General features: G+C 40.3%; 1 long non-coding RNA gene across 1 annotated transcript in view; it reads left to right on the top strand.

The window, feature by feature from the left end:
• Nucleotides 1-20,491, top strand: part of LOC111859849 (uncharacterized) — a 32,742-nt gene extending 12,251 nt beyond the window's left edge. The window contains exons 3-4 of the long non-coding RNA XR_002841910.1: nt 19,884-19,959; nt 20,478-20,491. This is a non-coding gene — a long non-coding RNA (uncharacterized lncRNA). The remainder of the gene's footprint in view (nt 1-19,883; nt 19,960-20,477) is intronic.
• Nucleotides 20,492-21,525: the final 1,034 nt, after the last annotated feature.

Genomic DNA, 21,525 nt, shown 5'->3' on the forward strand with positions numbered 1-21,525 from the left:
TTTCATCTTATTTCAAAGATCATAGTACCCCCTCAAAGATGTGAGCCAGCATGGAAACACTAAGGCGATGAACCTGGCTTTCTGGCCAATGTGATTATCATCTAGTTGAGCATTTTGGGAAATAAATGGACGAGTGATGGATGAATTGAAATGCATTTTACATAAACTGTGAACCTACTAAATAAGTTCAAGTGACGAAAAGGTTACCGAAGTCATCTCTTATTTCATTTTAATTTGTCTTTTACTATCAAGACCACCTCCTTCGTTTCAAGATCAAATGCCACATCACTTTTCTCACACTAGCCTTGATAAAATGTTTTTGAAAGCATTCCAAAGCTTTTGTAACCAAGTTTCAAGTTACTCAGTCACATAGATAGAGATTTTGTGGCGTTTTGTAGCATGTCTTTGAGATTTAAATTTAAGTTTGTGGAGTATGTTAGATCGCATTCCTTCATATTCTTATTTAGCATAGCTTTGATCTGAGTTACTGATGTTGGTTTTAGTAATTTTGTTTCCCGAAAATGTCTTTAAAAGTATGTTTGACTGGGAAACGAAAAAAAGGCATGCAGAAATAATTGGCTGCTGTGTATTTGGCTCAGATCGTGAAAGGAGTCGGTTCATTTTCTTCATACTTTCCCACGGCAGTTTCTTTCAGGAAAGGTTCAGGGGTAGCAGCAGAACCTGTGAATCATGAATAAATAATAGCTAATTTATTTATTAAGCATTCTGGCACCTATTTTCACTTTATGTTGATGTTCTCGCCATATCACCCTCGTACACCACTATCTGCATCACAGCAATCTCCAATGTCCCATGTCATCATCTGATGAGACACTGTGGCCGAGTGACAGCGGCGGTGAAGGAGGTTGACCTGCAGATGGTCCAGGGGGACCATAGAGAGCTTGGCGTGTATAGCAGAGGTGAACAGGCAGAATATGGACCTGGCGAGGAAAGGTTCCTCACTGTAGAGGACAGATTCTGTGATACGTTCTTCATTAGGAGGATCACTGTTGCCAAGCAATGGGGGTTAGGGGCTTGGGATTATGCCAAACACTGATTTATTTCTCTTTGGCTGCAACCAGTTGATCAACAGTGCTAATCCCACCCACAGTGAGTTTTGACTCATTTCTCCTTTCATGACTGGTAGCCTCACTGGAGGAGCTACAGGGAGTCTCTAAGGCGTACTTATAAAAGGACTGTTGAGTGCAGGAATACTCAGAGGTGTTGGACCCGAATTGTTTAATGGCGTCAATGCAATTCTTTTTTTTTTAGCATGTCAAAGCTTCAGGTTCAGTGGCATTTTTTAACTGGCAGCTGCTTTCCAAATAAAATGAATGAAGGTGCTTCTCCAGAAATCTATTTTAATTCCACCAAGGTCAATGCATGAAGTATTAGGTTATTGCCACAGCATAGCATTGCGAAGAGCAGCACAGCTAGGAGTGTACTCATGGGTTTTAATACGGTATTGTTAACTTGTAGCAAAAGTCATAGCTGCTCCACAATGTCTTTATTTTTTTATTCATTTTTGGGAGTTAAAGAATGAGCTTCTCCATATACTTGATGTAAAAGGGTTAGTCAAGTACAAGAGTGAGACCCAGAAGGGAGACTTGTTAACTAGAAGAAACTAGGTTGCAAAACCCATTGTGAGTTTAACAATCATACACTATTAATCATTGCCTACTTTAGCCCAACAACACCAAAAAAAGCAACCGGTCGGATTGTCTCATTGCTTTAATACCAAAAAGAGTTTCTTTATGTAGATGTACATGGTGATTGCAGGGTAGTGAATCCATCTGTCATTCCTAAAAGTAACCTTTCAGCAAAGACGAGGTTCAAAACTGGAATTCCCAAACTAAAATACAACATTGTTTTGGGTGACAACATAAGGAAAGCCAAAAAATGCAATAACCCAGTTGTTATTTGAGGGATTTATTGGTTGCATTGTTGTAGTTTTTAAAACCATCTATTAAAAAAAATACAACGATAAAAGTACATAGCTCATATTTGTACACACATTTCCTTTTTATTAAATATCACAGTACAATCAGTTTCAATTCAGCATCTCTGTGAGTAAAAAGCCTTTTTTATTAATGTAACACTTGCCATGGTTGTGGAATGTCAGTGACTTTATAAAGGATAAATCTCACAATAAACTTTGTACTGAAGCATTTCAGGGATGCAATATCTCCATATTTTCTGTTTATATGTACTGTATGGAACCAAAACAAAAACATTGGTGTTTACTTTTACTCTTTTGATGCTGGCAACCTAAGATCATGTTATAAACGACTCCCAGTCTGTGGAATAAATATATTTTCTAAAGTTTTCACAGTGGGCACCAAGGAGATAAAAAGCAGAGCAGGATCCTTTCACAGCGTGAGACTATTCTCATTCTTCATTTGCTGAATGCAGTTGTTTGTTTAAGACAAAAGTCTGCACACACTACTCAGCATAATTGGCTGTGTCTCTGGGAATAACTTTTGCCGCGAGCAGATTCCCCGTCAGAGCTGCAGAATGGAAGAATTGACAGCAGAACGGAACCCTCTGCAAAAATGGGCTCCAGCTCAGCACTGCTGCAAAAGCACAGATAAGAACCACAGCGGAGAAATAGAAAGCAAATGACTTTTTAATTAACATAATGGTGGAAGCCACCTTTGTAAATGGTCAAGCTTGCCCAGACAAAGAAGCAAAGAGAGGTGACACTAATCATAGCAGCCAGCAACTCTACGGCATTTAAACAATCACCAGAGCAACCAAACTACTTAAGGCTTCTCAAAGATTTTTGTTTTCCCTTTTTGAATTAACCACTGAAATCTGGTCTGTGCCAAGTTGCATGGATATTCGTATCTGTCTCCAAACATTTTCACAAAAGGAATTTTCATAAAATAAGAAGCTGTACTCGTACTGAACAATCTCTCAGTTGGTTGATCACTGGTTTTAAGACAATTTGGATTAACCCTCAATGGGTCCTTGTCAGAAAGTTACGTTCCAGGTCCTTGGGGTTCAAGTTGCACCCCTATCCATTGGCATATATAATTCAATGGTACCAAGCTCAAATTCAATTAACTAAAGTTAAGATACATTTATTAGTTAACTGCATGATGCTTGCACAGCTTACGCAGTGAGATAGTGCAGTTAAAGGGGTTGCGGCAGTGGGGGGGGGCAGCAGAGGGGACTGGTCATATAATGCACATTCCGACTGTATCCTCTTGCAGAATGTGTCGAAGAGCTTCAGCTGTGGAATACCTAGCCATGGTGTTATATCTTTTCTAACAGTTGAAATGTAAACAAAACAAAACGGCTGACTTTTTTTAATATCCGAAAATGTTCTAGAATATAATAACATAAAAAATTATAGTAGCAATTATCACTAATTAACTGAATTTGTCGATCATATCAATGTCATAAATTAACCCTAAAAAGGGTTATGTAATAGCAACTGGACTTTGTTTTTCATAGAAGACGTTTTGCACTCCATCCAGAGTGCTTTCTCAATTCTGACTGACTGGCATAGCAGGTTGATGAACCCTGTGGAATCCTCAAGTTGTTAGCACTAGATGGTCACCTGTGGGTTGTTGTTGTTCCTCCTGGCTTTCATGTGTTTCACTGATACCACCTGAGGCCGAGCGTGAACGACTTTGGAAGCGTCTTGGCAAAGTTGAAAGAACTGCATTGTAGGTGGACCGGGAGGACAACTGCTTCAAATGAACGACCGTCGTTGAACAGAGGTGGCCTAAGACGTCTATCACCTACCTACAATGCAGTTCTTTCAACTTTGCCCAGACGCTTCCACAGTCGTTCACGCTCAGCCTCAGGTGGTATCAGTGAAACACATGAAAGCCAGGGGGAACAACAACAACCCACAGGTGACCATCTAGTGCTAACGACTTGAGGATTCTACAGGGTTCATCAACCTGCTATGCCAACCAGTCAGTCAGAATTGAGAAAGCACTCTGGATGGAGTGCAACACTTCTTCTATGAAAAACAAAGTCCAGTTGCTATTGCATAACCCTTTTTTAGGATAACCATGACCTGGATAACTGAGAATCTCCACAGACATCTGTCATAAATTAAGTTTTTTTTGGGGTGCATTTTGCACCCCCGAAGAAAGTATGCCAGCGATAATTGACGTTAACACTTTTTCTATCATTTTCTGCATGACCGTTTGTAAAACTGGTGCACTTACAATGTCCTAGAGGATAACTGCTGTAATTTTAATAACAACATGGTAGTAGCCATAGAAATGGGCAGGGGGTGCAGAACGCACCCCAAGGAACCATTGAGGGTTAAAAATTGTGGGTAAAACATTTTGGGACTAAGAAAAATACAGGGGAACAACCCAATGCATGAAGCAAAAAATAACTACAGATGTTCTTATGCAGACCTGTCCTGCTGTGTATTTTGTAAAACATACCTCGAATCCATTCTGTTCTGATTTTCTCTGTCAATATTAATTTATTAAGCTTGTTTTTCTGAAGGACAAAAGGCTCAATAAACTCTTCAAAGTTCAAAAGTGTGAGAATTTTTTTTGGTTCTTTTTAACAATGTATTTGAGAAAGATTTTTATTATTATTGAAACAACCATTAAACAGCACACTGAAAATCAGTAGAAAAAATATTATAAAGTATATAAAAGGATAAAAAAAAAAACAGTACAGACGCTCTCTGCTTACGAACTTTCAACTTACGAACTTCCAGACATACGAACAAAGAGGACTTTAAGTCCAAATTGGGCTCCCGTTTCCTGTCCACAACATCAAGTTTTTTTTTTCTGCCGTCACTTCCGCCAAGTACGACTTCTGGCCGCTACTCCCGACGCGCAGCAGCGTCCCGCTACTCCCAGCATCATAGTTCTTTGTACTTGCAAATACCGTTAAAATGATGTTGAATAACGACTTACGAACATTTCAAGCTACGTAACTCGTTCGTAAGTAGAGGAACATCTGTATATTATGTGTAACTGAACATCAGTAAAGTGCAGCTTTTTTTTTGTACAAATACACTTTGAAATCCCCAATTCTACAAAGAAGGATCTTACAATCCTCACAGGCACAATCACACATAAGTTTAAAAAACTGACAGTGACGGAAACCAGAGCGTCCAAAGGAAAATCCCCAACAAGGGGGCAACTTGCAAACCCCACCCAGAAACCAGAAGTAAGAATCAAGCCCTGAATGTGTAAGGAACCAGCGCTGGCCAATGAACCACCAAGAACATCAATTTTCAAGTCCCACTTTTAAGGAGAGAAGTAACTTGGACTAGATATACCTATAGAAAATAAGACAATCAAACACTATCATGGGCTAACAAAATTTTCCACTGACACAGCTGCAGTATACACAATATCTAAAAGCTGGACTTTTGTTTACTTTTAAGGATTAACTTCAAATTACAACAATTACTTTGTAGTTTGGCTCAAATTCTGCTTTCTTACTGTTAGTCAAACCATTATTACACCTCAGTAGAATAGATTAAGCAAGAATTTTTCTGGCAATGTATCAACTACAAAACCCATTTTTAAAAGATCCAACACCTGCTTGACAGTTTTAAATGTTTATCTAACATTTTTTTCTACAACAATGGCTTTTTTTTTGGCATGCATTAGTATAATAAAGCATCCCCAAAGAATTTATCTTGTATCCAGGCGCATTTAGTGCAATTGATATGCTAATGTAATTTCCATGGTTTATTGTTATTAGAAGCCAGTAGTTGATTTACATTGAATGGAGATGTTTTTGGTTTATGTATTTGAAAGGGAGACAATGAGAGTACAGACAATGTCACTGCCTCACCACGCACAAAGCAAGGCGTGCACGCACCACTGAAACTTCATGCAGAATGTACAGTGTAATAGGAGTAGTGCATCATTTTGTTTTCCATTGTGAGGTCAGCTAACAAAATATTTAGGGGTTCCTATTGGGTTTCAAGGGAGTGAAGTCTTTGCACGTTAATCGTATTCAGAAGCAAAGCAGCACAGGAAATATATATACATATACTGTATATATACACACACACAAATGCAAGGAAGTTTAAGTGTCTGCTGTCATCAGGCACAACAGCACCTCCTCCTGACATGTCACCCCCACCCCAAGCCAAAACACGCCAGAAAGCATCCATCTTTGCTGTAGCAAAAGTCTGGTGCACATATAATTGGACGTAAGCCACATATCCATTAAGTCTTTTTTTGTTTATATCTATTTCCTTAACATCCTTATTTTGTTTGAGTAATGTGTCCTCTAGAAATATGTTGGCACTGTGTGTACTCTTTTGGCACATGTACTGTGTTTTTTGTTTGTTTGTTTGTTTGTTTATTTATGTGCACTTTAGGTACCTGGCTGCTGCATGTACCAGAATCCTCCCTTGGGATCAATAAAGTTCATCTTATTTTATCTTAAGATCATTAATTACGCGTTTAAGGGTGTTCATCCTCTGCATTTCCTCCTTTACTTACAGTGATTATGGTGGCGGTGTTTCAGACGGCCTGCTGTGAACCTGTACATTGCCTGTGACAGACCTCCCGTCCTGTTTGCAGGAAGGGGCATCTGTCCACAGCAGATGTCTTAATTTGTTTTTAATCTGCTGCAGCCGCTAACAGAAACCTGGCTAGCAGGCCTTCTCCCCACTTCGAGTGGCCATTCTGGCTGATGGATGGATTCCGTTTTATTTATTTATTTATCTGCTTTTTTGGCTTCCGGGTGTCTGATTCTTCTCATTCTGGGGCACAGTTAATAGAAGCTGCATCTTTCATCGTGGCACAAATGACACAGTTGCAGTTCATTTGGAAAGCAGCATTAATTGCGTCTCTGAGGATAGTTTATGCGTGGCGTATTTTTAACCGTCTGCGGATACTTAATAACCAGAGATGGACGTGAGCTGTTCCGCCTCTTTGGTCCATGGCTGCCTGTACTGGCAGAACCTTTTATGATGCCCGGGGAGGTTCTGCTTTTCAATCTACAGCCATGTTGTTACGTCTCCTCTCTGTTGCACCCCTTCACTTTTATGGCTTAAAGCACCTTGCGTTGGAATGTGTTTCTTGTAGGACCGATTCAGTATCACAGCCTCTCGTATGCTAATGCCGAACAGATATTATCCCTTTAAGGCTAACAAGATATTCTAACCACCGACAGCAGCAGCCTGTGAATGTTTTTTAAGGTCAGTATCACCTCTAATGCAAATCGTACTCGGGGTCCTCATTTGTATCTCAAGCTTGATCATTCATTACGAAATTTTATCAAAATCAATAAGGTCCAAAATGAGCTAAAGATTCATATTCGCACCGAGAAAGTCAAAGTCAGCAAGGAGTCAGAAGCATAAATAGTAAGTATATTGGCTCACTCCCAGTGCATTAACCATGCAGATCGTGATCAAAGCTGACAAACCTGAAAGAATTTGGGGATGGGCTGTGGGGGGCTGGGTATCTCAGGGTTGCATACAAGGTAGCTTAACCGCTGAGTCAAATGTGCGTAATAAGACATAATTTTTTAATTAACACCTGCTTTGCTTCTCGGGTACAGAGTATAGGCTCAGTCCATAGGCTCAGTCCATAGGCTCAGTCCATAGGCTCAGTCCATAGGCTCAGGCCATAGGCCTAGGTATTTATGCCTGATTCCAGCTGTTGTCCTTCCAAAGACCATCTTATTTCCCACTGTACTCACCCAGCACAGTAGCTGAAACAGGTTTACTTCCTTTCCACCATTTTGGTTCAATTTATACCCCATATAATATCCCCCTTTCACTATGTCATGTAACTCTGTTCACTATCTCATCTCAAGCAAGTCTTAGTAATTTGGGTTTTTTTCATTGAACATACACTACAAGTCAAAAGTTTTTGCATTTTCTACATTTGCATGTTACTCACTTAACATTTACTAAAAATACACTCAATATTCTTTGCTAACAAATTTATTTATGGTGTGTTCACCATTTGAGTACCTTTGTCCCCACAATGTGATAAAATCCTGTTATTTTGATGTCCCCCACAAGGGGAAATTAAATTGTATAAAAATCTGTGAAGGCAATCAAAAAACTAAAAATGCCAAAAAGACTTGTATTTGGCTTGGTTACTTATGGTTAAAGTTGGGGCAGGGTAGGGGTTAAGGTTGTCATAGCTAGCGTTAGCATTTTTCCCATTGAAATGAATGAGCAGTCCCCTTAAGGATATGTTTACCCTACATCTGTGTGTGTGTGTGTGTGTGTGTTGGCATCTATGTACTAGTTTCTTCTTCCTTTATTTCATCCACCTTTGAGTTCAGCAAGCTCAAATTTGGCAAGGATATTTGGTAACCAGGACCAGGTTTCTTAGCAATATTTCCAATTGATAAATGTGGACGGAGCATATTGGGATAAGAAAAAAAAACATATAGCCATACAATCCAGTAGCAGGATGGTGGGAAAATAGCAAGAAAAGCTCATGTGTCTTGGCAGAACAGCGATGTAACAAACAGTATATTTAACATGTTTTGGAAGGCCACTGGACCAGAGGCGAGGTTCAGCCTGGGCTGCATGGTCCAGTGGCTTCAGGTTGGAGGTTGGCTCCGGTTGGGGCATGCAGTCACCCAGTTTGGAGGTGCCATTGCAGGCAGGTGGAGGAAATCAACATGGAGGTGTCAACTGACATACCCCCCCCCCCCCCCAACACAAACCTACTCCCCCTTTTTAGCTATGTTATTAGTAAATAGTTTCCTCAGTACTGTATGAATCCAAACTTTAAACAGTTAATGAATTTCTGATATCGCTGTCACAGACATTATAATACAAATAGGTAATCCAGCAGAATGGCAAGCTCGTACAAATCGTAAGTCATTGTGATTAACAAAAAAATTTCATCATTATACAATGTTCACCCCGAAGAAATACAACAAAACACATGCAATGTAAAGAAATCATAGATAAATACCATTTTAATTAATCCGAGGGCCAAGGATTGAGAAATGAGGATTTATTGTAAATGAACATATTAAAATGTGTCGGGAAAGTAAGAGAAACAAAATGCAGAGAAAACATTGTAATAATTTTCTTGTATATCAGTAATGTATTATCATACATTACTTTTTCAATGCAGAATGTTAATCCCAAAAAGGTTCTATTAAAGTTATGGCCTTGCAGAGATAAGGGGTTTGATGGGCCCTGCTTGTACATGCGGCCTGCTTTCCTGTCAGTACTCAGTAACCATGTGGCAAGTGACACTGGATTACTTCAGTAATAGTACTTGTGTATATAATGCATCTTAAGTGGAATCAACCAGGAATGCAGTTTCCCAAATGACATTTTGGCACAAAACATTCGCTGTAGGTCTAATCACTAAAAGACGGCAAGGCTGCTGCCCAGTGGTGACAATGATTGGACCCTTGAAAACGAATAACTAGCTGAAAAGTTAAGTTCTGTTTCACTGTTGATTTCTTCCGGAGGGTGAATTGCTTCATACTTCATCCAGGCTTGGTGGATTGAATCCCACTCCTCTGTGTGTGTTTAGTTTGCATCTTTCCCTTTGTCATGTGTGCTTCCTGCAGGTGCTCCAGTTCCCTCCAGCAGTCCAAAGACGTTTCATTTCAGCAAACTAACATCTATTAATTGCCCTTAGTGTATGTGTATTTATATGCCATGCAGTCAGGGGCATCAGAGGGGCGTGGATACCCTGGCAGATTCATGGGCACAGCACATTTTAAGGGGCCCCAAAGTCTACCGCTGGGGCCCCCTGCTGGCAAATTCTATGTACCCATATTTCTTCAGACTGAAATTGTCCACCCTAGTAAGGCAACTAAGGTGACATTTTGTTGGGGGGCCCAAAATTTCTAGCTACATCCCTGCCTGCAACGACCTGCCTGCCATCCTATCCAGGCCTGGGATACACTCCACGCCCCCCAACCCTATACACAAAATATAGTTGAACGTTAAACAGAAATATGTACACCGCACTGCAATTCTAGAATAAAAAGCATTTCTTGCTTTATTCCCTTGTTTTCCTTTTATGAGGAACATTTTCCTCTGCATAAGGTCATGCATATTTTTATTCAAACTGTAAAACCTATAAATGCAAACCTTGCATAATTTGGAGCAAAAATGCAGCGGCACAGAAGGGTATGTGAATAAATAAAATGGGTCTCTTTGCAAGCAAAGCAGAAAAAGGCCAAAGCTGACCATAGATGCCTGAATCTTTGCTAAGCTCTCACCGCTTCTTGCTATTTGTATTATACGCAGCTTTGCATTTCCCAAACGGCGTGTCTGAAATAGATGATGTGTTCTTGGGCTGTTCCTTAGGAGGCGCTGTAATGGTACTAGGAGGGCCAGCATCTTTTCAGGGAGTCCAAATGGGTCTAATTACTGGCAGACATATGAGAAACCCAGCCAGACGGGGCGAAGCAACATGCTATGCAGATGGGCCACAAGTCCGCAGACGCTTCCGTGTCACATGCTGCTATTTATTTTTTGCGTGCCGCACATTTTAATGCACCTCCCTCTCCAGCATAGCGCCTTCTTGCCTTCTTTAGTCTCTAATCACTTGCAGGGGAAGCTTCTTTGGCATTCTTGGCCTGGCTGGCTCCATTGATGCATTAATGTCTGCATGGGAACGACCAGGACGTGGGGAGGGAGACGCAGCTCGCAGCAATTGGAGGCAATTGGATTTCATGGCAAGGCTCACGCCAGGACCCGCAGGGTGCGCGGGGGCAGCTCCAGCCCGTCGCTAATACACACCCAGCCTTGTATTCTTAGCACAGACGGCAGCCACGCCACCCCAAGCCCCACGCAGGATATGACCTCAGCAGAGACGCTGCCTGGACTGCAAAAAGAGATCCTTAAAAAAAGAACAATAACGAATGATTTATTTTTTTCACTCTGATATACGCGAGCTTCGCTTTTCTCGAAAAAAAAGTCCAAATCCTGTTTAAATCCTTGTTATATGACAAAATACCATGCAATTATGTTACATAGCATGGGGGGTTGATTATGATTACCCAGTGGATCCCTGTCGCCTTCAATTTTCTTTTCATTTCAAAAACCTAGATTTTATAAATGTGGGCATGAAACAGAATCAGAAGAGAAGACAGAACTATAAAATAACCTAACCCAATATGCTGAACTCTATAAAGTACAACCATCAAACCGGGGTTATGTGGTGATTCCGTGGTCTATTGAGGTCAAAGCCTGTCTATAATACTTCTAATCGAGTTTCTTCAACTTACCCAACTTTCCTGCTAAAATATATCATTCTTTCTCCGGCCTATTATGAGAAAAAAAATGGGGTTTTGGATTCAGAGATCCTGAATTGAAATACTAATCACCTATCCCTATCATTCTGCCTACAGTCATGGAAGGTTAGGGGCACTTGACAGTGTCACAGTCATTTGCAGTATCGCACACTCGCACGGGGCCGGCCCCTGGCCTTAATGAAGAGTGATGGCTGGGCGGATGTGGTTCAGCACTGGTGCCGTGGCTAATTTAACTCGTTATGTGAGAGGAGATAAAAGCCGGCACTGATTACCATGTCTGCTCTGACAAAGCAGCACGCGCTAGCTGCTAAAGCGACTGGCTAACCCCTTAATACCACTCAAGAGGGCCACCAAATGAAGAGTAATGCCCGAACAGGGCCGGCAAACGCGCTGAAAGTCTGGAACAAACTGGTTACACGTCAGTATTATGTTCCTTGGTGTCAGAACCTGGACTAGCACATACTCAGCTTCCAGTCTCGGGGCACAAGCCAGGTATGTTTTCTGGAATTATGCCAATCGAAGGTTGAGAGTTGGACTTACAGCAATGTTTGGCGAGTTTCCATTGGAGCTTCTAGATGCATCTGTTTGAATATGAGGACCAGCTGATTCCTCATTTCAGTAGGTTTGTTATTCACCGAAAAGAGCTTGAATTTAACACCCCCTTCAGGCCCCAAACTGTACAAGCTTCGTTTGATCCTTTATGTGATTGTCATTTCAGGTTTTTTTCTTATTGACTTTTTTAAGCTCCAGAATGCATTATGTTGCATTTATTTCATAAAAGACTGAGTTTCCATAATCACACCATCCTTTTCCTCCTGCCTGTCTCTGTCGTATCACTGCAAATGCCACAGTATCATCATAAGCATCTATATCTGAATGCTTGACTGAATTCAGAGAAGCGGAAATATGGTTTCAACTACAAGTCAGTTGTCTGACATTAAAATGATTTTTTAAATAACAATAGATACTTCATTGATCCCCATGGGTAAATTCTCTTTACGCCTCCCCCAGCTTACACTCTCTAAGTGAGCGCAAGCTGGCCGTGAAGGGCTGGGGGAAGCTGAGGGGTTAAGGCCTTGCACAGGGACCTGCAGACATGGCGAGGCTGGGCTCAAACCAGCAACCTTCTGATCACAGGGACAGGGGCTTAGCCCAGTATCAAATCCAGAGGCTTGGGAGATTTAATCATTTTGCACGGTAGCTAACATGAGCGAGAGGCAATTGAACAAGTTAAAACCTCTCCACATGGTATATACTGTAATATTGTTTGTCTGTTGGGGGGGGGGGGTTTGCATAGATCATGTTAGAAGACCAAAATGTCTCCAAAGTGGGATAAAACCTGAAACTTCCTTATTTTTGGGGACATTTTCCTGGTCCCTATTTGTATAACCTCAGTTTTATAATAAAAAAAAATCTGTGAATGCAATCAAAAAAGTAAAAGTATTTTTTTGGTTACTTCTGGTTAAGGTTTAGGCTGGGTTGGGGTTTAGGGTGTCAGGATTGGAATTAGGGTTTTTTCCTCATGAAAATGAATGGGTAGGCCAATATGTATGTTTTATTTTGTGTGTGTGTGTGTGTGTGTGTGTGTATGTGTGTGTCTTGTCTGTATTATGTTGTCCAGAATGTGATTAAAAACCTGGACCATTTTTTATGATAAAAATCGGTGACTGCAATCAAAAAAGTAAAAATGCCAAAAGTCTTGCATTTGTTTGGCTACTTTTGGTTAAGGTTAGGGCTGGGTGACGGTTACGGTCGTCACTAGTGGGATTAGGGTTTTGCCCATAGAAATTAAGGGATGATCCCCAGAAAGACATGAGTACAGGTCTCTGTGTGTGTGTGTGTGTGTGTGTGTGTGTGTGTGTGTGTGTGTGTGTATTCTTGTCCTGACTCTTTGTGCTAACCTGTCTCCTGTGCTCTACCTTAGTCCCCAGCTTGTGCTTCATCAAACAGGCTTCCACTTGGCTGTCATGAAATAGGCACATCTCCCGCAGAACAAACGAATAAATACATAAATAAATTTAGAGAATAACTGTCCTGTATTGTGTCTCACTCTTTGTTGCATGGAGTACACCACTCATTTCTGAAAGGGGGTCATTGAACTACCAAGCAGGACTACATTGCCTTGTTAGAACATGTTCAGGGAATGAGATGCAGCAGGGATACTGTGTCTCAGTGAAGCTCCGTCACACCTACTCCTGTTACTGCGATATTCATAAAATAACAGACTGTTATTGATTCATTTTGACAGTGCCAAGATCAGCTAGCTTTGACATTTGGGACCTTTCTGTCCCGTCGTATCAGTAATATGTTATTGATGAAACATTCGGGAGGTGCAGAGTGCACATCGGGTATCTTGCCAGACATCATGAACATAGAATCTCCTGAACACTCAGGTAGTATATTCTGTCACTCGTCAAATCATAGAAGGGTCTGGCAGCCAGTGTACTGCAATGAAGCAGCTCTGGAAGGTCAAGAGATGCTACGTTTTCGGGCTTCCTGGGTGGCTGTCTAGCTCAAACAGTCTTTATCCGACTCCATGATCTGCCCTTTGACCAGCAAACAGGACACACGCTTCCACATTCATCATCAAGCTTTCACAACCACTATGACTATCCCACTGTAAAGCACGTGGATTTTTTCTTCTTCTTTTGTATTGTCCTTCATATGCTAATAATTTAGCTAATAGCTAAAAACACCGTTCTTGTTGCTTAGCTTTAGCGGTACCTTCTGCGTTTTTTTCCAAGGTGCGATATAAAATATTCCGAAGAATCTCATATGGATCGGTTATTAAAACATCTAAAACTGGATTTTAATTGCGTATCTTGGCTCAAAACATATTAAAAATGAAAGTTAAACTTTAAAAAAGAGGCCAAATCCCAGTGTGACTTATAAAATAAATTGGGTAGACCGCGCATGTCTTCCGCGCGCGTCTCCATATGCGTCTTTGCACCTGCCTGCCAGTACGATCAGAATATCTCCTCCATTTTTATACGCCAAAAAAAAAACCACTTCAAATATCTCCTCCATTTTATATGCACACCAAAAAAAAAAAATCTTCAAATTGTGCTACTTTATATCTATGGTGTCCTCTGTATCCCTCTTCCCTGTCTGAGCCTGAGAGCCATTTAAATCACTCATGCAGCCTGTGAATATGGGTTTGTCCTCTAAAAGCAATATGAAAACATCACGCCCTCACATTCGGTATAAAGCGGAGTGTCTCTGAACTGCATCGGCGCAATGAGCTCCACTCCAGAACCTTAGACGTCTCATCGACACTGAGACCCGTCTGCCCCCTCATTTATGCCCTGTGTTTAAAAAAAAGGCACATTTTCTGTAATTCGTTTTCATTTTTGATGCACAGTCCTAGAAATTCCTCGACATAATTGGGTTTTGTAATTCAGTTTTATTCTCCTCAGCACGTTTCTTTCGGGGTGTGCACCAGGGACACTGCAGGCAGTGCATGTGCTTTATTCATCTTGGACGGTTCAGGTTGGAGGGAGACAGAATAAATTCCTCTCGGTGTGACATCTGTACTTTGCCAGCTCCATATCTGGGTTCCAAAACTGGGGCGATGTTTACGTCTGCAGCACACCCAGGGACTTCTCCCGTGGCTGTCCCACATGGAAACAGATAATTAATGCCCTTCACAGATAACGAACTGCCCTTTATTGCCAGACAAGCCGCAGGTAGCGTAGTAGTAAAAGTTATGGAATTTAAATCCAAAGGCTGCTGGTTTGAGTCCCAGGATAGCATTACTGATACCCTCAAGCAAGCAAGGTATTTAGCCTGAATTACTTCAGTAACACGTCCAACTGTATACCTGGGGAAAAAAATCATAAAGCACTTTAGATAAAAGTGTCAGCTGTGATCAATTTATGCCACACATATGTGCAAGGCTGTGATGTAGATTATGGAGCATGTGGATCACATCAATTGCCCTGAACATTTAAGTGAGCAGGTTTATAGCTTTTTTTTAAGAAGGAGCAGCTTCATACTGCGACACTTTTGACAGCAACACCGGGAATGAAAGAACAGATAAAGAATATTCCATGTACTGACTGTAATTATTAAAGGACTTTTGGCACAATTAATGCATACTGAACATCTTAAGCTTTGAGTGTTAATAACTAGGGCTGTGAATCGATTAAAAAATATATTAATCATAGTTTTCCATGATTGTAATTAATCATACCTAACATTTAAACTTACAAACATAAATATTTACACATCTATCCGGGGTTCTGGGGGGTCTGGAACCTATGGGTGTAAGGAAGGGTTCAGCACTCCAATTTACCTTAGCATGTTGGATAGTGAGGACAAACCCCCAGTGACACAGGGATGACCTGCAAACTCCACACACATGGAGCCATGGTGGAGACTCGAACCCTGGTCCCAGAGGTGTGAGGCTACAGTGCTAAGCACTGCAACACTGCCACCCCATGATTTGTGCATTTAATCCCCAAAATTGATATACAGTTAATATAAAGGGGAGTATATGGGTCATTTTCATCAGCTCATTACTGTAACATATTCATTTTCTCTGATTTTCCAAAATAGTTTGCAGACTCAAATTATACAACTTCATTGTTTAAACCGACAATTTTACCTCTGGGGTACTTAATCATTACCATTTATTTCTGCAATTAACAAAAGTAATTCATCAAATTCAAGACAACAGTTACAGAGGTGAGATGAAAAATGGCAAAACTAACCAAAAACTGAGCAAAACCTTATTATAGGAATTGATTGTTTATTGTGGACTAAATGTATTGAAGTTGAAAGATTTAGGAACGGTTTATCTGGTTCTTTGATTTTTGGCTACTCTTTGGCAAAATGATTAAAAATCATCAAATTAGAGTAACAAATGACACAATTTTTATATACTTAAAACATTACGGTAAAGTCAGTTGCTCTGCACAAAAAGTATTGTTTTATTTAAACTTTTTTTTTTTTCAATTCTGAAGTTCATGAGAATGACCCATATTTTAATAAATTATTCATTTCCAAAAAAATACTACTGGCAGACAAGAATAAGCTGAATTTCAGTGCTTTCAAAACAGACAGACTGACACACGATTTAATCCCGACTGCGTGATGCATTAAAAACTCTCCCATCCCTATATCCCTGTCATATACTTACAGTAAGGCAATGTATTCATATTAGGCAGGAATCACAATCTGTTTAATATATAAAACAGCTAATCAGGCATATTTCATCAGATATTCTATGGGATTGTTTTATGGTGATATTAAATAACTTACGTGTTTTAACTTTGAATGACTGCAAGGCAAATATTGGGAAACACCTTTCTTTGTTTTGTCATATCGATCTGAAGGAAGGGTGATGATGTTAGACTTCATCATACTGCGAAGGCCGCTGTGATTCCCTCATTCTTTAGTCATGTGGGATTCTTTGAAAGCTTTAGGTTGGTACCGTCTCTGTGTTCTGAAAGGGTGAAAAATTGACTCCGGTCTCAGAAAAAAACGCTGAAAATCAGCAATGACTGTCCGTCAGTTGCCAAGTCCTGCTTTGATGTCAAGCCGGTCTCCTGTGAATCTTCAAATAAACTTCGAGATACACGCTGTTCTCTTACTGACAATCTCAACTGAAGAAGGAATTCTCCAGAAGATAAAACATAATAAGCCAAAGTTCACACCTTGCATTGGAGAAACAACATCCCCAGCTAATAAATCGATTATGTTGAATATTTGACAGTGTTTACAAAGGGGAAAATGAAAAGTTAATATCCATCTCCTTGGAGAATTATGGATTTGCTAGGTGTGGTTGATGCTGACAGCTTAGACAGTTTTTGTAATCAGCTCAAAGACAGAGGAGCACCCTGGTGCTGAAAAATCCGCAATGTCCTTGCATGATTCAGTTGATCATTAATGTTGAATTGCTAAAGGTGCTAAAGCAATAGAGCTAACATGTATCTCAGGCACACGGACAGGGATCTTTGCCGTTAGCTATAAAGACCATTTCCTTTCTGATGAATTCTGGCCTAACCAATCATCAGAGGGTCTACATCCAGAATGGAGAATCCTTCTCAGTCCAGGCATGTCATATTTTCCCTGTGATTTGTGTTACCTTTCTTTCACTGAACAGATTCTATTATTCATAATTATTGAACTGTGTACTTAGAATAAGAAATATTGATCCATTTGTCTTGCTTATCCTAGTCAGGGTCACTATCCCATACAGCACAGGACACAAGGCTGGGATACACCTTGGATGGGATGTCAGTCCACCAGAGGGCGCACACACAGACACACACACACCACGGGCATTCACCCGAACTGCTATGTGTCCTCCCTGCAATGGAGGGGCACCCAATCCTGGGTTATTCTCTGCTTTATACCCATAGATAAACTCTGGACCCCTGCCACCCTGAATAGGACAAACTATTACAGAAAATGAGTGGATGGACAGGCTGACTGTCTTATAATGGAAATGAAACCCTTGTGGCCTTAGGAACTAAATACACACACACACTTGCGTATGTATTCATATCTTTGTGGGGACTATCCATTCATTTCTACAAGCAAAACTGTAATCCCAACTATGACAACCTTAAAGCCATAAATCTTAATTATAAGTCACCAAACAAAGTACAAGACTTGGCATTTTTCCTTTTTTGATTACAGTGACAGATTTTTATAGAAATGAGTTTCCTCTTGTGGTGACCGAAAAAGTGCCCCCCTCTATGTCAGGCTTTCATCACATTGCAGGGACATTTGGTCCCCACAATGTAATATATATCTCTCTCATCGATTGGTCATGGTTTGGTTCAGGACATGAACTTGTGACAATAACAGCAACAATTTGGAGGCGTGTGGAGACCAGTGTTTTTTGGGAAAAAAGATACCAGGATGCTTAAAATTCAGTACTTTGGTACAAATAATTCAAGATATCCTTACACAGCACCCTCTAACTTCTGATGCACCTTACGTTACAAATGTAAAGATTCTCATTCGTTTACTTACGCCGTACTAGTAGCAAAAAAGTCCAAAGTCCAAAGATAAATCGATGTGATTATTATCACCATAATTAATATTTTTATATTCTTTTTTAAGAGGGATAAAAATTGTAAATTATCCCTAAAAATATGATAACTACGCCACTATGCCACCCACAGAAATAGACATACTAACATTGATTATTAGTTTAAATATTTAAACTTGTTTTCATAGTATTTTGGGCGAACAGATGTTAGATAATTGTTGATAGAAGGTAGATGCAGGATAGATGGCATGACAGCGCGAGAGCATATGTTTATCACACAATGAAAAGCTGCAAAACATAGATATGCAGTCACAGAAAATGAAGGCATAAGGTAGACTATAATACTCTCTGTTCATGACAGGAGCTTTATCCATCCACACATGCATGTATCCAGCCATCCATCTATCCATTCATCCAACCATCCATTTTCCAAACACATATCAGAGCAAAGTTTTAGGCAAGGCACTATTCATGTAAACATGTATATATATATATATGATTATTATTATTATTATTTAAATTTTTTCCATTTTATTATGATTCAGAATGGATCTTTGGTCAGAGAAATGCATGCATATTTGGAGGTGCTATAATGTGAAAAAATTGACATGGCTTTTCACTGTAGCTTTTTGTGATGTTACATTAATATTGATTTGTACTTCAGGCAAGACCATGACTGCTCGCTGCTTCACTCCCTGTGCTGATGGTTTCGGGGGATTTATAACCACAATGTCCTTAATACTCCATCACTGGCCAGTGGTATCTGACCTTAATTGTGGGATTGTGGTTTCTTATCATTTCATGTTATGCTGCTACCTGTGAAATGTTTTTTTTTTGCTGCTATATTCACTTGAAAGTCGTTACAGTAGGTTTGTGCCAAACTCTTACCGAACTGGAGTGTAGCAACTAACAGCGAACAGCAAAGGACCCCAATCTCACAACTTGACCAGTAACAGATACAATTTCACATTGCTTTCACTGACGGCCGCTTTTGCGTAATACATTACTTGAGGGGATACGAATACTTAGATGCTACTGAAATACAAATCATGAACAAATACAGTAGCTGCTTGAGATAAAAGATGCGTCATGATTCATTATTGATGAACAAACAGAAGATCAGTACTTCACTTGTGTTATTCATGACTTGTTTCTTCAGTAGTCCCTTCAGTAGTTCACAAAGATTATCAGAATTAACAGATACAGTAACAAATATATTAACTGCTTGAGATAAAAGATGCGTCACAATACTTTAATGATGAATGAGCATGAGACCAGTATGTAACAAAGACTTAGACTGTGGTTAATTGTTACATAAGTTAGAGCATAATGCTGTATTATTTGTGCCAAGTAAAGTATCATCCACTTTTGTACATAAAAACATTCAAGTGAGGTTCAGAGAGCAGGGTCACTAACCCCCCCCAGAGAATTTGGGGTTAAAGCCTCTGCTCAGGGTGACATTACTCTCCCAGTGACCTTCTGAGCAGTGGCACAGAGTTCTCATCCGCAAACCCATACACGGCGTCATGGCAGTGTGATCAAACAGTTTCAGTGAGACGATAAAAGTTTGTGTCACCATAAATAAGACGACAATGGCTTATGTATGATCCCTTACTAACTCCATGCCATAGAGGATCGCTCTCTCATGCGTGTTTGTCTTCCCATCTTCCAGTGAGAAAATTCAAGCCGATGGAGCTATAAAGACTTTCAGCCAATGTTTGCAAAGGCATCTTGTTGACAAATAACAGGTAACATTTGAATTATATTCCATGACTCTACCACCCCATTCAGCACTCTGATATAGAGGAATGCCGGAATATCTGACACAAGTATAACCTTATAGCTGTAACCAAGTCTTTCCATAAGCTTGTAATATTCACGCCCTACAGAGCATTCCCAGGGTTTACAAAGAGATGCCTTTCAAATCGTTCTATACATTCAGGATGAGTGACAGTCTTTGCCGGTATTTGTCATAATAAGAATCACTTCATTGTGATGTTTCAAAATGCTGAGTGTCTTCATAAAGCAGGCAGCGAGTCTGTGTATGCATTTTACTGCAATCATCTTTAAGGAGAAAATGCAGTGGGTTGCCAATTAACATTAATTGTTAATCAGGACTTTATCCGGACTTTATGTAATTACATAGATGAAATGTGTATTTTTGTATTTGCACTTCTCCCACTCTGAGTAGGTACGAGGACGCAGAGCAGAGGCCGACCAATCTCCTGCGCAAACCCTAAATGTCACCATTTCTCACAATGTGCAGTGATTGCTTTTCACTCCTCCAAGCCCATCAGCATCGGTAGGAACAAGGAAGTGATCACAAGAGGATTGAGAATGGATTGTTGTAAATGGCTCTGTGGTATGTTTAATGCTTATTCCACCTGGAACGAACACCTTTGTTTTACACTCCATACAGTTCACAAAGGAATTTATTTTTTTTTATTGCATGTCTAGGTGCCAAAACACAACATCATTGACTCTTTTATTTCATTATTGCAGCATATGCTAGTAAACTGCATTTTTGCTTTTCACTACTGTTTCCTACTTATAGTTTGCCATATAGTTTGGTATCTACTGTCTTTTTTCAGGATTTTGTATAACTGTCACCATCTCCTTCTCACAAGCCTGTGTGTTGTAAATAACAGCTTTCCTCTGTAGCGCAATGGACTGAGAACCGCTCGATAATTCTGGGTTAGACACTCCTGGTGACGGGTGAACAGACCTTGACCTCTCTATCCCTCACGGCGGGGGATTAGGAGAGAAAGAGATAGTGATGATGAGAGAGAGAGAAAGTCCCCACCTTCCCGCCCTTAATTCTGCTGCACTCTTGCCCTGCTGCGAAATGATCCATTACAGCTGATTAAACACAAGACACGCCCTTTTTCAAAGGACATCCAGCGCACAAAAACAAAAGATCAGGGTCTAATAAACGCAGCTCCTGCCTCTGATCTTCCAGGATGTCAGAAGCTTCCGGGCATTTAATAGACACTGGGAAGCAGTGCACTGCAAAGCGATGACTTGACATAAAATGACATCGGACATTAACACATTAAATAAGCTGCCCTACGGCAGGTGGTACGCACGTGGATCAAACAAAGCATTTTACAGGTCTGCAGACACCCTCTTCCAGGACTTCCCAAGCAGTGATGCAGCTCCTTAAACAACTCTGCTGTGTAAATTACTTTAATGAGTAAACAGTAATTAAAAGAAACATTGGGAACAAAGTTGTTGCTGTCTGTTGGCCAAGCTGAATGACAGTTTATTGCAAATCACAGGAGATACATCAGTTAAGTGGCTGATGCCCCCCCCCC

This window comes from Paramormyrops kingsleyae, chromosome 7, assembly GCF_048594095.1.
Source record: "Paramormyrops kingsleyae isolate MSU_618 chromosome 7, PKINGS_0.4, whole genome shotgun sequence".
Classification (NCBI taxonomy): domain Eukaryota; kingdom Metazoa; phylum Chordata; class Actinopteri; order Osteoglossiformes; family Mormyridae; genus Paramormyrops; species Paramormyrops kingsleyae.